The sequence below is a fragment of the Pongo pygmaeus genome, chromosome 10 (genome assembly GCF_028885625.2).
Source record: "Pongo pygmaeus isolate AG05252 chromosome 10, NHGRI_mPonPyg2-v2.0_pri, whole genome shotgun sequence".
NCBI classification, from domain to species: Eukaryota; Metazoa; Chordata; class Mammalia; order Primates; family Hominidae; genus Pongo; species Pongo pygmaeus.
The window spans coordinates 87,072,157-87,082,687 of NC_072383.2; the positions used below are offsets into that span (position 1 = coordinate 87,072,157).

At 35.3% G+C, this 10,531-nt stretch overlaps 1 long non-coding RNA gene across 1 annotated transcript; it reads left to right on the forward strand.

The window, feature by feature from the left end:
* Nucleotides 1-3,382: 3,382 nt before the first annotated feature.
* On the forward strand, nt 3,383-10,231 carry LOC129010147 (uncharacterized). Its single transcript, XR_008492932.1, has 4 exons — nt 3,383-3,702; nt 4,003-4,152; nt 4,999-5,032; nt 9,609-10,231. It is a non-coding gene; the product is annotated as an uncharacterized LOC129010147 (long non-coding RNA).
* The last annotated feature ends 300 nt before the right edge of the window (nt 10,232-10,531 follow it).

Consider the following 10,531-nt stretch of genomic DNA (forward strand, 5'->3'; position numbering starts at 1 on the left):
CAGCTCAAAATGAATGCATAGGTTTAAAGAATTGATGGACATAACTATCCAAATGGCATTATGGAATGACAGAAATGGAAAATAGAAGACTTGAGAGATTAAGAAAGTATTCATACTTGAATAATAGGAATCACAGAAGGAAAAATGTATAAATAGAAGGGAATAAGTATTTGAAGAAACAATGAGTAAAAATTTCCCTGAATTGTTTCTCAAAATGTAACTCAAATGTTTCCTCAGTCCTCCTAGTGAGTCCATAAAACATTTAGAACTCTGTAATTAACTAAAGCTAGCTAAAGAGAATTTTGTTCTTAGTAGCAAATGCTGGATAACATTATGATAATTGCCAGTAGAATACAAGAGAATATATAACTTTAAGATTAGCATAAGAAGAGTTAATCTACCCAATGGAAATCAGAAAAGGAGAAAAGGATTGAAAATAGAAAACACAAAATAAGATAGAATGTTGTCATGGTTATCTGTTGCTGAGTAGCAAACTACCCCCAAAACTTAGTGACTTAAAGCAACCATTTATTGTCTCACAGTTTTCTGGATCAGAGATTTGCGCAGGACCCCCCTGGATGATGCCTTTATTCAACATAGTATTAAATGGGGTCACCCTAATAGTAGAAAGGTTGATCTGCATCACACAAGACAGCTTCACTCACATGCCTGGTTCCTTGGCAGAGATGGCTACAAGATTAGACCCAACTGGGGCTGTCAACTGGAATGCCTACCTGTGGCCTCCCCAGCGTTGCCATTTCAGGGTAGGTAAACTTCTTACATACATGGTATTTCAGGACTCCCAGAGAGGACAATCTAAGGCAGTAGAAAATGCCAGTTTCTCAAGGCCTGGGTTCTGAAACAAGCACAGTGTCAATTCTGCCATATTCTATTAGCCAAATATCTCACAGAGCCCACCCAGAACTGAGGTAAGGAACTTGCATCTACCTCTTCTTAGGAGGAGTGTCCATGAATTTGTGATCACTTTTGATCTGCCACACATGAGTTAAGACACACAATATTGATTAAGGAAGGCAGAAGGTCTGTATTACAAAAACTTCCACAGCGTATGTATGTTTTAGTAGTACACATATGTCCAAGGCCACATATTAGAAACACTAGGGCGGAAGCCTATAAATATGAAGGAAAAATATTGAGGTTAGAAGACACATAAGAAAATAATATAAAGCTAGAGGGGCTTGTATATAACAATTATAATGTATGCTATGGATTTCAGAGCGTTCATGTGGAGGGAAATAAAAAAATAAGAAAAAAAAAGCATGGCAATTCCTTTCTTAAATCAGTTAGAGGACTATATCTTTGGACTGTGTGACTCTAGCACTCATTAATTTAATTGCATTTAAAATTCTGTTCTTTTGTAAATTTATTTATATACTTAAATTTGTTGTTATGAGATTTTTCCTTGGCATCTTTGAAGATAATGTGATCTCTCTTATGATTTTTTCCTTTTGAAAATTTGAGTTATTTAGAAGACAGAGGAAGTGTGGGGGATGTATATGTACATGAATGTGTGTTTAGTGTGTGTGAGAGCTGGGGCAGTATTTATTATTTCTTCCTCCTTAATTGTAGACTTGGCATAAAAATCTGCCACGGCTTCTTCAGGGTGAGTCTCTACCAGCTGTTGAAAGACAAGAAAATCCTCCTATTTCTAATTTGATTTTCACATAATGTTTTGGCATTTGGCTACCAAATTCAACTCTTCTCACTTCCCTAGCTCCAAAGAAGTAACTCTGGTATTTCAAAAATAAATTTTAAGGCTCCAAATGTTAAATGTGAACAAGTTTATCAAACAAGAAACATTAATTTCTATTGTTTGGATGTTGTTCATATCTAAGAAAAAAATCATAACTATATAGACCATCTTTAAGTATTTTAAATTTAAAAATGAACAACACAGTAAGTGAATATCTGAATAGAATTTGTTCATCGATAATTTATCAGTTATTTCCGGCTCAGTGCCGTAAGCACTTGAAAATAAGGGAAATGAGATTGCTGAGAGTCAAGCAGTTAGAAACACATCAGGGGAATATGAAAAGACACTGCAAAGAAGAAAAAATGACTTATACATCTGCAAAATTTGACAATTATTAGACTAAAGATGTTAACATAGTAAAAAGACATGTCAGCTGGGAGTTGGTCAGGTGCAAAAGCATAGAAAAAGGAGGCTCTCAAAGGCACACATTAGCACATAATGAGAGAGAAACACCAAAAAATAATGATGAATAGGATGTATTTAACACATGTATACTTGACTACTAAAATCTATGACATACAGTTTAAAAATCTTAATCATGGCTGGGTGCGGTGGCTCATGCCTATAATCCCAGCACTTTGGGAGGCGGGTGGGTGGATCACAAGGTCAAGAGATCGAGACCATCATGGCCAACATGGTGAAACGTTGTCTCTACTAACAATACAGATATTAGCTGGAAGTGGTGGCGCATGACTGTAGTCCCAGCTACTTGGGAGGCTGAGGCAGGAGAATCGCTTGAACCCGGGAGGTGGAGGTTGCAGTGGCTGAGATCGCACCATTGCACTCCAGCCTGACAACAGAGTGAGACTCCATCTCAAAAAAATAAAAAAATAAAATAAAATATAAACCTTAATTATGTTTTAAGACAAAAATCATGCAATGATTGGTGTTTAGAGTTAGGAACAACTTCAAGGGCATCTCATCTGCCTTCTCCTTCATACGTCATAATAATTTCTTTACAGAAGTATCCAAACTATTTTTGAGCACCTTCAATTTTCGCCTCATAGGTTAACCATTCCCCTCGGGATCCAAAGTACCAATATGCCATTGATTCTGTTAGTTACTTCTGGCCCACTGTAAAAGTAGCACACGCAAAACCAACATTTATTTACTAGTTAGATGAATTGTTTTCTAAAATAAATGGGAAAATGATTCATGTAAATAAATATTGAAAATGGGGATTATTTGCAGACACTAATCTAGAATTCTGGATTTGGATGGCACCTCGGGGAGAATGGATGCATTCTCTACCACTGGCTCTAGATTCTTTAGGGCTTCTTTCCCTGGGCTAATAGTGGTGGCAGTTACTTCAGACTGAGTATAGGAAGGCACTGGTGTTGATGAAAAGTGAAGGATTTATCACATCATAAAAGGTTATATCAGCCTACTTATCATTTGTTTGCCATTACCTCTGTGAGAAACATGGTGCTACTTGTTTTTCATAACCATCTCATCCAGTTTCTATAATGTGCCTTGGAGATATCTCAATTTTACAGTTAGATAGCCTTGGAGATGTCGAGGAACTTGTCCATATTTATCATATGGAGCTTGAATTTCAACACAGTTCTACTGTTTCCAAACGACAGGGAACGCATTGGTTCCCATGTCAACATTCTCTTACCCAGGCTCCTATCACCAATGCTTGCCTCTCCCCTTATTCTCCACCTGCATGCCTTCCCTTCCTCCACAATCTCCTGCCTCTTTTCTTCTTATGAGGTTTATTACAATTCATGTTAGTTTTTTAAAGTCATGCATTCATTGTATATCTACTGTAAGAAAAAAAATTAGAAATACAGAAAAACAAAAAAGTGCCCAATAAGGTAAAACAAAGACAAATGCTTGAATCATAATTCTACTACCCAGAAATAGCTGTTATTGGCATTTGTAATATTGATACAACATTGAGTTGCTCCTGTTTTACTGAACATGTAAGTAAGTGATATTATATTATAAAACTGCTTTATGTCTTGCGTTTTATCATCTTTCCATTTCTGTAAGCAGGCATCTTCATTATTATGCATATTTGGATTTTTAAAAGCTGTTACATTAATTGACTTTTATATCAAGTGCCCCTTAATTTACTACTTTTAAAAATTATTTGTTTCTGAGCATAGAATATTTACTCATTATAAAAAAATAATTAATTATAATAAATATAATATATCACAAGGAAAGTCTTGCTTACAGTTTGGTGAATATAAATCTAATTCTTTATTCACTTCTTTCAGGTGAAAGAGAAAACACAGCTTGGTGATAACTACACAAAGATATGAGGCAGAAGGATATAAAAAAAAACTTGGAGAATATGCCAGTATCCAGAATTCACTTAATTTTTATTCCAGCACAAAAAACAGAAGACTGGGAATTTTTGTTGGAGGGTAATGGGGAAGTGAAAATTCTGCTTTATTATAGATCTTATGATTGCATTGATAGAATTTATCATTTTCTTTTTACCACTTATCTACCAAAAATGATGGGACATTTCTTAAAACAACTTAGCATGCCTTTAACTTATCTTCATATCTTCTTTATGTAGTATATTTGGGAATAAATAAATAACAGTAGTAATTAATATTAATATGTAGCCATTTTCTTTCTTAAAAAATAAAATAATGAACACAAATATCACACAGTAAAAAAGATCTGACTTCCAAGAATGAAAATGTAAAAAAAGAGAGAGACACAAATACACATTCAAACACAGGGAAGAGTAAGCAATATGAGAATAATGCTTCAAAATATTCCTTCTCTAAGAAACACACATTCTCCAGAGAGAAGAAAAACAGTTCAAATGAGAAATATTTTAAAGCAAGCTATGCAAGAAGTCAGTGTTCTGATATTAAACAAGTCTACACAGGACCCAGACTGAATTGGTTGACTTAGGCAGTCCTTTATTATCTTTAAGATTTAAAAAAATTGAAAAATATCTAAATGAATGCTTTATTGCACCTCTTATTAAATGCAAAGCAATCTTTTCAGAGCTTTGAGTTTAACATAATCAAATAAGTTATTAACATTTTGTTTCATGTTTGATGAAACAAAAATAGTGCAACATCAACATTAATGAGAGCATTCTCCTTAGCAGAGAAGTTCAGGCATATTTATTTACTATGTATCAAGCTGTTTATCCATAACAAACATTTATCTGCTTATTTAGCTCATTAAAAAATATAATTTGATTTTTATACTGCATACATTAAGATTGTTTCTCCCACTTATTTCAGATGATGAAAGATGTCTACTGGCTGGATGAACAAGGTGAATCTTCCATATTTATGCTTTATAGTTACAGTTTTATGATTAGAGAAAGAAAAAGAAACACAAATAGACCCAAAACACTAGATCTTGCAGAACTTAAAGGGGAAACAGCAGAACTCTTCAAAGCCAGGAACAGAAAAATTTTAGAACAAAATGCTAAAATAAATTGTAAAGAATTTAGAAAGTATAGTAAATATTTACAAATTATTCATAAAATAGTGCTTTTTTGCTGGTAAGGAAAGAAAATTACATTTAGCAGTTTTTTATTGCTCCTCTCTCTGATCTACATGACTACACATACCAAAGATACCTGCAGCTTGCAAAATACCTTTTATGCATAGTTCTGCTTAAAATATTAATTAAAGTTGTACAAAATACAATTTTAAATTTGGAATACACAGTATTCTATGGAACAATGCTGTCATTAAATACTCTGAGAAAAAAAGGATTGCATGGTCAATTTTTCGGAAAATGCTACATATATTTTACTCTTGGAGATTTACAATTGGATGTTTCTTATTAAGATTTCAATAAATCTGGCAGCAAAGATTCCCATAAATCTGGTAGCAAAGATTCCCATAAATCTGGCAGTAAAGACTTTGTATAGCCTAATATTTTTCAAATTTATTTAAACAGGAAGCCCTTTTTAAATTTAACATCTTGTGGAACAACTGTTTAAGGAAAAAATAATATATTTGAGAAAATGCTACTGTAGATCCATAATATTTACATTGGTTACAACTCTAGACCTTTGAGGATTCCCAAATTCATAAAACCCAGAAATTAAACTAAGAAACAGATGTTTGGAGATTAGCTAGGCTAGCTAAGTTACTTGCTTTATCAAAACCAACATCACAACCCATAAGATTCATTCGTGCTAGACGCCCTCATTATAATATTTTTATTTCTACAGATGTTTATATCTCAGAACATATGGCAGCAATATCTTTGTTCTCATTATAATTGACTATTATTGATTTTTTATGGTCACTGATGAGTAGTTGAAACACAAATGATAAATCTATGATGGTTAAAAATTCAAGATATAGTATAGTGTCTAAATAGCCATATGACCTAGTTATTTAACATCTCCGTGCCTCAGTTTCCACATCTACAATTTGGGATAATGGTAGTTCCTACCTTGTAGAGTTTTTATGATATTTAAATGGATGGATGCTTGTTAAGTTCTTGGAACAGTCCCTGTCATATAGTAAGCGCTACTTAAGTGTTGCTAAATTAAACATACAATGTTTTCTCCATCAGCCTTATACCATAACATAGATGTCATAGATTTGGATTTTGTTAACTGTGAATAGCCGTCTTCTCTCCCCATGTGTTGTACGAAGGCAGAGAGGAAGAGAAAGTGAAAGAGAAAGAATACTTATCCTGCCTACTATAGCAAACACATCAATTGCTCCACATCCACAAATTTGAGAGAGTTTTTTATTTTTGACATTCGTTAAATTTGGTTTGTTTGTTTAAATGAAGATTATCTTAGGACCACATACATCAGAAAGTAAAGTTGGAATTCCTAGGTGCCATTTAGATGACTGGAATCAGAATCAGAACCTATGAGGGTGTTATTCAGAAATGTCTGCTTCTTCCAGCCTGTTCATGTTCACTCCATCAGTTTTCCCAAGTAACACAAATCAGAAAACAAGTGGCTTAACTAAGGAACCTTTCCCTCCAGTCATGAGAAGTCTCAGATGGACAGTGTAGGGTTGGCAGACAGAGCAAATCCATGTTATCTCAGGGCTGCAGGCTCCTTGCGTCTTTCTGCTCAGCCCTTCTGAGAGTGTGCTTGTTGCTATATGGTCACAGGGCATTGCTCTTCCTCTGGGTATGGTGTTTATATCAGAGGCAGGAAGAACAGATGGCCAAAGTGCAAAGGGCAAAAGGTTCAGTCCAGGTGAGCCTCCTCCTTTTTCAAGGAGTTTGCCAGGAGGCCTCACTATACAACTACCAATTATAATTCATTAACCAAGCCTGGGGCACATTGCCACTGTTCACCCTTATCTGTAAGGCAGGACAGGAAATGCCATCTTGTAGCTGGGCACATTTTTATGCCCAACAAAACTGGAATAGGCTCTTTGGCATACTCTGTATTTCAGGTTTTAGGAAACTTTGCTTGCTCAAGCCTCCACTCCTTTATCTGTACAGTTCACTTGGACAAGACTGCCATTTCCAACTTAACTATTTCACATGCTTCTATTCCTTCCACATTCAGTACAAGTTATTTACTCTTCTGAGAAGCATTCCTATCTGACCCTGGGCAGACTCAATCCCCTTCCCTTATTTCATATTTGTATTACTCTATTATAGCATTATCATATGTATAACTCAGTAGACAGATCACTTTGAAGGCCAAGATAGATGGTTTATGTCTAGAGGCCAACTACAGCAGTGGACTCAGTCATTGCTTAATAAATGTTTATGGAATGAATGAATGAACAAATGAATATGTAAAAATTAGAATGAACAACTAAGTATATAAATGAAAAGCAGAATCATTAATCTTTTGGATAATCTTTTGGATAAAATAGTTATCCAAAAGAAAACTACTAGACTTAGACTCTGCTATTCGTTTCTAATCATCATTCAGATAAATATCTGCCATAGATTTGGGAAACTGTTATATTATTAAATTAAATGAAAGTAAGGAGGAAGATAGTATAGAAAATATTTGGTATACAAAAGTATGTGAGCTCCTCTGATTGAGGACCCATATTTATTATTTCTGTTGCTTTACCCAGGAAAGGCTTGGTTCAAAGCAGCTTTCTAACAAATACTGAAAGAATATTGTATTAAAAAGAAAAGAAAGAATATGAAAGAATTAGCAGGCTGTATTTATCTGGTGAAATTCCAAGCAGTATACTATTAATGTCATGGTTGTGAGTAAATAATTTTAGGGTACAATAGATAAGTAATTAGCAGTAGTAATAATTATTGCTCAGAATGATGCTATGTAGGAAGCTGGCATTTTTAACTTCTTTTAAGATATGTGGGGATCTGCAATGATCATTGATGCTTAAGCTTTGCATTTTTATAGCCATACATATAATATATGACTGTACAATTGTAAGAAATAATTTTATAATTACATACTATTAGGATCTAATTATGAAACCCAATGCCTTCACTCAGGAGTATATTGTGTGAGAAATTTTTTCCATCAGTGAAAAAGAAGAGGTATTCCATTGACTTTGTGTATCATCAAGATATTTATTTTTGAAATATAATTAAATTGATGGTATTAATTTGCTTTGTTAAATCTGGTTTAGGGCAGTAGAATGCTGGGACTCGGTCTCCTTGTAAGACAATTGTAATGAAAGGCTGTCTTTATGTGCAGGGAGGTTACGTTCTCTTTAAACACTTCTAGGCCCCAGACCTGGAGACTCCAGCTCCTAGAGTGCCTAGTCCACTGCTAAAACCAGGAAGAAGGAGTATAGATAGAGGACAAAAAGCTTACTTTATTTTTCTCCTGTTCAGAGGTTAATAGGGAAAAGAAAATGGAAGTTAGAAGTAGAAAATAAAGGCTTCCTTTCTTTCTTGAATAGAAATTTAAAAAAAGGCAGGTCCTAGAATTTGAGGGAAACAGCAAGGTGGTGTGCCTTACCCTGTAACCTACGTAGGTATACTAGAACAGAGCCAGCTTTTGATGGCCTCACAGTGACATGGGATGGTGGCCCCCACTTTCCTGAGGTTTAAAACTTCTGACCCACCATGTATGACCATGTATCACAAGTTCCATGGATCACAGACACTGAATCAAGGACCAAGGTGACCAGGCAAGAAAGGCTGATGGTAAACAGCCAGGCCAGTGAACCAAATGGAGAGCCCAGCAGACTCAGTTTCCAGCATTGGCCGTGTGTCTTCACAGGGCCAGGAGGACCATGGAAGGGGACAAAGGAAGAGGCAAAGAATATCACACCCACGGACTGCTATTTCATACCACCTATAAACCCCTCACCTCCCATCTCCTCTTTTAAGAGGACACTAGCTAATGAAGTATATCAGATAACCAATCAAGAGACAGAACACTCATTCAGTGCACTGTATACATTTTTGAATCACATTAAGTACACCAGTTTGAATCCTTAATCCCCCTCCCTGAATTAATCAACAAGAGGGCTTCAGGGGGAATATTATTCATGGCCTCTGAAGATCTATATTGTATTGGGAATCACATTTGCATTACATTTGAATTAAATTCACCATCCCCTCCACCCTAAACATGCAGGTTTACGTAAGGCATTACATTCAAGCTTAAAGATAGAAACATATAAAAGCACAGGGAACAACACCAGATTTACATTTTACCAGGAATAATCCTGGTCAGAAAATTTTTGTATATGAATCCATTATGCATAAGAAAGCAAACTCTGTGGCCATCTGAGAATGATTCTGCTGAATTGAGTAAAGACTTTGAAGACTCAGAACAGTAATACCTCACATCTTGGAATGTATTTGTTTCACTTAGTAAGGAGAGAATACCATTACTTTAGGTTTTATAGGGTAGATACTTGTGAAATGAAAATAGATGCTTAATTTTTTTTTGTCTTCTTTTGCTTTTTAGAAGTGGTCAAGGGCAAATTAAGCAGGAGTGGAATAAGAAAAGATTTTGCACCTGTGATCCCAGCTACTGGGTAGGCTGAGGTGGGAAGATTGATTGAGTCCGGGAAGTGGAGGTCGCAGTGAACTGAAATTACCCCACTGCACTTCAGCCTGGGCAACAGAGCCACACCCTGTCTCAAAAAAAAAGAAGAGATTTTGATGGGAAAGACACATCTCTCATCATATATTCAAAAATATCCTTATGTGAATGACATATGACACCCCATTCTGTATCCTCAAGGAATTAACAACTAGTTTAAAGAGAAATTGTTTAAGAAAACAAACCTGAAATTATGGTAGCAAAAGAAAACATGAACTCAAAAGCTTAGTGGTTTGTCAAGGATTCAATGTAAGATTATTAAGAAGTTCAAAGAAGAGTTCAGTATCAGGGAAGGCTCTAAAGATTATACAGTAACTTGATTAGGAAAAAAAATAAAAGGGCATGATGTAGATGTGGATAATCAGTACTTGCAAAAGCAAAAATAAATAAATAAAAAGGAAGGAAGGAAGGAAGGAAGGAAGAGTATTTATGGAAAATCCTGAAAATCCAGTGCTTTAGTTGGGAACAGTAGAAAATAAGAACAGGTAGGTACATGTAGATCAAGCTGGTCCTAAAGAGCCAGAAAGAAAAGTTTATTTATTTATTTATTTATTTATTTATTTATTTACTTTTTGCTTTTTTTGAGACAGGGTCTCATTCTGTTGCCCAGGCTGGAGTGCAGTAGTGCAATCCTGGCTCACCCAGCTTTGACCTCCCAGGCTCGAGCAATCCTCCCGCCTCAGCCTCTCAAGTAGCTGGGACTACAAGTACGCACCACCATACCTGGCTAATTAAAAAAAATTTTTTTGTAAAGACAAGATCTCACTATACTGCCCAGGCTAGTC